The following is a 7,542-nucleotide window of genomic DNA, read 5'->3' on the forward strand; positions in this document are numbered from 1 at the left end:
AAGCCCCTGCCTAAAGGCACGGGGCGCTAATGGCTCGGAGCTTTAACCTGCTGGTCCTGTGGACCGGAAGGTGTTCACTAATGTTCTCATTGACAGTCAGGGAATAAAAGGTCCGTGTATGTCTTCAATGACATGAGTTGACAACCTTTGTATGTATTTGCCTTTATTAAGTAGCATCTACCGCAGTAGCTGCTACAGGGTATTTTTTTTGTTAGAAATATCAAGATCAACACAACATCGTGGGCCAAAGGGCTTGTACCGTGCTGTAATATTCTGTTATTTCTGTTATTGCTTGACTTTGAATATCTGTTGTAAGCTCTGTGAGACTTCAATAATGTAGCAAATTTGCACAGCAACATTGCAGTCAAAAGTTTGTATCTCCTGGTTGACTTGAGCTTTTCTCTTTTTTACTCAATGCTTTATAGGTCTGGTCAGTAAGAAAAGAAATATTGTGCATGTTGAATATGTCATTATGTCTGAAAGTAACACTGGAAAAGAGTCATTAACACCAAGGTAAATAGCACCCTGAAGTGGCTGGTGCAGTTTCGTGATGGGCAGAAGTTATCCCTCAGTGGCGACAGTGATGTGAAAATGTAGGTAAATTATTTTGTATATGATTTATACATGGAAAAATTAGCTGTTGTTTGTTCCAATTTCAGGTAGATGAGGTTGCAAAGTGGGTAAGGATAGAAAATAGTGGGGGAACAACAACTGGGGCTTGCATTTGATTGTGTGAAAGTAGAAATGGAAACTCAGAATAAGGCTAATCTGATTAAGCAAGCCACTGGCTCTCATTCTTCCACCAGAAGTGAATCTAGAATTGAATTTTGAGTCTTTTATGGTGGGTATCTTCAAAGTCTGTTGATTGCAAGACTAAATTAAGAGCCCTTTTGCCCCTGGCTGTGCTGAAAGATTGTTTTGTTTATTAACTAAATCTTTCTGAGAGGGAGAATAGACTGAAGCTGCTTTCCTACTCGTTGGTGATGAATCTGGTAGTAGGATTTTTCAACTAATTACAGACTCCTAATTCCTCTCCGTCCTTGGGCATTTTCTCCTGCAATTTACATCAGTTACCACCATCGAGGGATTCTCATGCAGGGTAAAGTTTCATATGCACATGCTCCAAACATGTCCGTGCCCTCTGTGGCAGGAAACCCAATCCAGAGTAAATGACAGATTGACTGAGCACCTCCACTTTGATCACAATGGCCATCTTGGCTCATGGTCACAAGCTGTTTTAAGTTCCATTCCATTCCCACAATGACCTTTGTCTTCTGCCTCCTCCATTGTCAGGGTGAGGTCAATTCCAGAGGAACCATCTCTTATTGCATTTGTGACTCGATAGTATGCATATGGAATTTTCCAAAATCATGTAACCTGCCCACCACCTCCCCCCTCCACAGGTTTCACTCTCTTTCCTGCTGATTCACCCAGTTCCCCTCGTATTCTCCCTTCCAAACCAGACGATTGATAAATGTGGGCAGAGAAATGGCATATGGAGTTTAATTGAGACAAGTGTCTTGCTCTTCGAGAGGACTTGTAGTAGTGTTGCAAAGAGGGATCTTGGGGAGCAATCGTGAGCTCCTTGAAAGAGGCAACATAAGTGTAGGGTGTTAAAGAAAGTATTCTTCATTGAGCAGGACATGAAGTATTAATGTGATTAGGCCACATTTTGAGTATTTTCTGCAATTCTAGTTGCTGCATGACAAAAGGAGTTCATCAGGGGCTTGCTTGGGGAAGAGCATTGGGTCTGAGGAGAGGTTGGACAAATTTGGATAGTTTTCTCTGGAGCATTGGAGGCTGAGAGATGACCAGGTTGAAATTTATCCAATTATTCTAATCACGGAGAGAGTAGATTTCTTCCACCCCTGCCCCCGTGGGAGATGTAAAAATACTATGATACCTATATTGAACATGAGAGGGGCAAATGAGAGAAGTGAGGCAGGGTTTCGCACAGTGCGGTGGGGGTCTGGCCCACGCTGCCAGGATAGTGGTGAACTCACCACGATTTAAGAGGCATTTGGTTGGGCACATGAACAAGAGGGAATGGGTGATGTGCATGGACCATGTGCTGACACATGGGATTAATTTAAATGAACATCATGGTCACCACAGACATTGTACACCAAATGGCCTATTCCTGGGCTGCTCTGTTGGGTGACGATTCATCTCTTTTCAAGGATTGTTGCCGATGGGCAGTAAACTTTTCACAGAGGTCTACCTCCAATGAATGTATTTAGAACATTTCCATGAGTTAATTCCCTGGAGAAACAGCAGTTTATCATTCAAGCTCTGTAGCCACAGCAATAATGAAAAGTTTGAAGGCCATCATTACTGAATCCATTTTAATCAGCCTTCACCTTGAGACAACAAAATCAAAATGCAACTTTTAACCTCTAGGAAAGATGGGTAATTCTTTGTACCACAGAATTATTGCTGAAAATATATTTGGCAAATTTTGTGAATTCAGCTTCCAAAGAGTTGATGAAGAGGAACCACAACGAGATTTTAAAAAATTAAACCCTGAACCTTTATTAGAAGTTCATCGCAATAAACATGTTCAGGTTCAGTAATGATTGATTCTAGAATGGTATGTGGCAGTAATGAAAGGAATGCAGGATAGATATATTGCAAGAAAAATAAATTAATGATTTGGATTGTGGTTTAAATGGTTTTGTGGCCAAATTTGCGGAGGTCACCAAGATAGGGGACAAAGTAGGAAGTGTAGAATCCGTAAAGTTGCAGAAGGATATAAACAGATTAGGAAACTGGGCAAAATGATGGCAGATGAGATTTAACACCGAGAAATGTACAGTTGTACATTTTGGCAGTGGAAATAAACAGGAAGCATACTATTTGGATGGGAAGAAAATTCAGACCTTGGATGTGCAAATGGACCTGGGTGTCCTTGTGCAAGGAAACCTAAAAGTTAATGACCAGGTGAAATTGGTCATGAAGAAAGTGAATGCTATGTTGGCATTCATTTCAAGATGAATAGTGTACAAGAGTAAAGAGGTGTTGATGAGGCTCTATGGGGCACCGGTGAGACCTCATTTCGAGTACTGTGTGCAGTTTTGGGCCCCCTATCTGAGAAAAGATGTGATGTTGAAGAGGGTGCAGAGGAGAATGACTAGGATGATTCCCAAAATGCAAAGGATAATGTACAAGGAGTGTTTGACAGCTCTAGGGTTGTATTCATTGGAGTACAGGAAATTAAAGAAGTAACGTCATGGAGACATTTTGTATATTGAAAGATTTAGATAGGATGGATGTGGGTAAAATGGTTCCCTTGGTGGGTGAATTGAGGACAAGAAAATTAGAGGTTATCCTATAAAACAGAGATTAGGAGGAACTTGTTTTGCCAGAGGATCGTGGATCTGTGGAACCGCTGCCACATACAGTAGTGGAAGCCAGATCACTGAGTATTAAATCAAGAAATAGTTTTGTGTCAGTTTACGGAGCAGATTCGATGGGCCTGGTGGCCTGGTTCTGTTCCTTTGTCTGTGATCTTGTTCTCATTTTGGAGAGATTATTGAAGTCAACTGAGAAAAATGGAACAATTCTAGACAGTTGTTAGAATAGGTATTTAGTTTGGCATCTCTATGTAAAACTCCAAAACTATCTGTCACTTTGGAGCGGTGCCTGTCCCTCCAACTACTGAGCAACGTAGATTTGCTAATATGTCATGTGTTCATTCAGCTACAAATGATTCTCTTATTCAAATATGCCCAGAGGTCACTCGCATTTCATTTCAGCTTCACATCGTTTTGGGTGGGTTTTCAGTTGTAAATGTGGCCAGTTCCACTTTGGGAGAGAATTTCTTGTCACATTTTTCAGTGATGTATTTGACAAAATGCCGTTGTGTGGACTGCAGCTCTTGAATGCAAGTGAGCTACATTTATTGTCCTTCCAATGCCATCTGCTGCCTGACAAGCCTTCAACCTGGCTCCTGCCCTTTCCAAGCCTTCCTCAAGTCTTTTCTTCGCCTCGTGTCCCCATCATAATGGTGTGCAGACATGCAATAAGCCACCATATAAAGGCAGGGTCTAGGAGACGCAGGCTTGTAATACCCTGGATTATCTTAAAATCTCAAAATTGGAATGGCAAGAATTGTGCCTAGCCCACAGATCTGACAGCTGCTGGGCTTCACGATTGTATGTGGTTCTGAAAAAACTAGAGATTGGCGGCCTTGCAGATATGATCGACCCCTGACAATTCCACCATGCCTGACTGATACAATATTCCAAATTTACAAGACTTCTCAGCAAACCTCCACGACAAATCTGCATTTGCCAAAATAGATCTAGAACGTGCTTACTATTAGATTCCATTTGAGTCTTTGGATGTCACAGTGATGCTCCCGTTCAGCATGTTTGTATTTCTGAGAAAACCATTCGGTCTATGGAATGCAGCTCAGACATTCCAGTGGTTCATGGACCACGAACTCACTGTCCTTGGGTTTGTTTGGTGCTTGTGTTGATTGAGGAGATTCTGGTTGTAAGTGTGGGTGAAGCGGAGCACAAGAGCCACCTTATCTCATTGTTTCTAAGGCTTGAGGAATGTGGTACCATGATCTATCCCAGGAAAGTGTTTCTGGTGTTTCTGATCTTGTATTTTTGGGAGCTAGAGTTATGCCACATGGTATTTTGCCTGATGAATGGAAAGTGCGTGAAATTTGAGAATTTCCTCCCTCTGTTACGTTTGGCCAGTTGTGATGGTTTTGAGGTATGAGGAATTTTTATTGCTGTTTCCTGGTGAATGCCACTGCACCTCTTGCTGAACGACTCAAAGGATCTGATGTCTGCTTCAAAAAGACATTTTCTTTGGGAGACCATCCTGTTTATGCTTTCCATGATGTGAACACTGTTCTGACAAATGTCACTAAGGTTGTACATCAAATGCCCAAGATCTTGCTCTCTTTCCACAGATGCATCTGTCAGTGCTGTGGGAGCAGTGTTCGAACAACGAGTCTGTGGGCAATTGGAACCTCCGGTGTTTTTTTTCAGCCAAGCGGTCACCGGCTCAGGCAAGGTATAGTACATTTGGGCAAGAAGTCTTAGCTATCTATCGCGCAGTGAAACATTTCAGTTTTTTTTTTAATTTATAGTTTTGTATACAGTACAATATAATACCAGAATCGTATCCAAATGATACATTGATCAAAATAGAATAACAAATAAATGGTTGTACTGTCCATAAAAGTGAGAAGAGAAGAAAAGTATAATGAAAAAAAAAAACAGATCTAGGTTCAAAGCTCCTGTGATAACTATTCCCTCCCAAAAGGAAAGGCAGGACATTAAAAAAATATTAAAATTAAACCAACATGATAAGGTTCAACCATTAAGATTAATGAAAAGTGGTGGTGGGTTGGAGAAGTGAATACATTAGATATCCAAACCCATATCTAAATATGGTTTCCATATTTTGAATAATTTATCATACCCAGTTAATATTATACGTCACCTTTGCTAAGGGAATACAATTTTGCATTTCCCCACAATCAATTTTAAGATGGGATTCAGATTTCCATGGAATTGCTATACATCACCTGGCCACTGTCAATGCAACTTATAAAAATAATTAATTGTTCTTTGAGAAATTGAATTAGGCTTCCAAATCATATACATTTCCCAAAAGTAAATGCTCAGGTGTGGATGGTAAACATTATTATAATTTGTTCCAAAAACTTGCCCACATCTTTCCAAAATGATGTCACCTTGAGACATGACCAGAGAGAATGTATAAACGTACCAATTTCTGTGCCACATCTAAGACATAAATTTGAAATAATTGCAATAAATTAATTGATATAGCATTAAATATAATTGATGAATAAATTTGTAATTAACTAATCTATCAAAAACATTAATTACTGTCTCAACAAATGTCAGACAAGCAAAAAGGGTCAATTTCAGTTCCCAAATGCAATTCCCATCTTTCTTTTGATTTATTCAAGTCTGGGTTTGGAGATTCCACTTGAAATAGTAGATACAATTTTGAAACAAATTTATTTGTAATTCTCTCATGAATCCAAATTTCCAATTCAATATTTCAGCTTTTTATTGGAAGGTCATTCTTACATAATTTGTACAGACCACCAGCCTCTTCTGCACACTGAAAGTAAAAGCACGCATCTCTATTTGTGCAGAGAGATTTGGCACTTGGAGTTCATCCTACAATTTTCATCGGACACACAGCATATCTGAGGAAAAGCGAATGCTGTGGCTGGTGCCCTATCCAGGCGCGACATTACATCCAACAATTGCCATCGATTTCACTGCCGTGGCTCATGCACGGCACACTGATGCCGATTTCATCAGGTGAAACCAGATCAACTCTGGTCTCCATCTTCAAGATGTGACCCTGGATGAATCGAGTGAAAAGTTGGCCTGTGATTTTTTTTCCCCCAACAGGAAAGACTCTGCCGTTTGTGTGGCAGCTATGAGGCAGGAGATTTTCTCTTCACAATCTATCTCTTCCTGGTAGAAGAGCATCAATCAAACTGGTTAAGGAAAATTTTATCTGGTTTCATGTTAAACAGAATGTTGGATTATGGGCAAGGACTCACTTGCTGGTTCAACGCCCTAAAGTCTCCAGGCACATGAAATTCAAGCTGGAGGATTTTGTTGTTTTGGATTCCCATTTCCAGCACGTGCACCTTGTGGCTTGGAAGGTCCACTTCCGCCATCTCAGCAATGTACTTATCTGCTCACAGGTGAGGATAGGACTACCAGGTGGCAGGATGTAATTCCTATCATCGGCATCTCTGCAGAGACAATTGCTTGGACTTTTGTGGATCATTGGATTCCATCTTTTGATGTTCTGGACAAACTATTACAACAGATCAAATGTTTCAGTTCGAGTCAGTATTGGTCCGAGCTCTCACTGATCCTCTGGGCACGACCTGAATTATCGCTAAGCATTTCAGGGCCAACAGCTTCTCTGAGCATTGTCATTGACAATCGAAAGCAGGTGGCGATGCATCTACATGGAGCGAATGTTTGCCCATGGTTCTCCTTTGCGTGCCTACTGCTGTTAGGGCAGATCATGGATGTTTAGTGGTAGAGCTTGTCTATGGCTGTTTGCTGACCTTGCCAGGTGAGTTTGTGAATCTGAGTCCAGACACAGTGCTCCATGAACAGGTCAGTTATCTTGATTGTATTCAAGAAAATGATTTGGCAGAGAATGATTCCAACTGAAACGGTATCTTCTTATGAACCAAAGTAGCAACACCTCGAGCTTTCGAATTAAATGGAGATGAAAAACATGTCCCACCCAATCTCTTTTAAATTTCATATGTTCTTTCTCAGCCATATGAGCTTCTTGCAAAAAAGCAAGATCAACCTTCATTTTCTTTATATATGCCAATATTCACTTTCTTTCAATCGGATTATTGTCCTTTAACATTAAAGATCACAAAATTTAAATGAGCCAAAACTTAATTTCCTCCTGAGATTGACACTTAACACAGCAATTACAATTATATATATATATATATAAAAAAACCCAAACCCCTCTTTTCAAAGAAGAAAATCCTGTAAA

This window comes from Narcine bancroftii, chromosome 11 (assembly GCF_036971445.1).
Source record: "Narcine bancroftii isolate sNarBan1 chromosome 11, sNarBan1.hap1, whole genome shotgun sequence".
In the NCBI taxonomy this organism is placed as follows: domain Eukaryota; kingdom Metazoa; phylum Chordata; class Chondrichthyes; order Torpediniformes; family Narcinidae; genus Narcine; species Narcine bancroftii.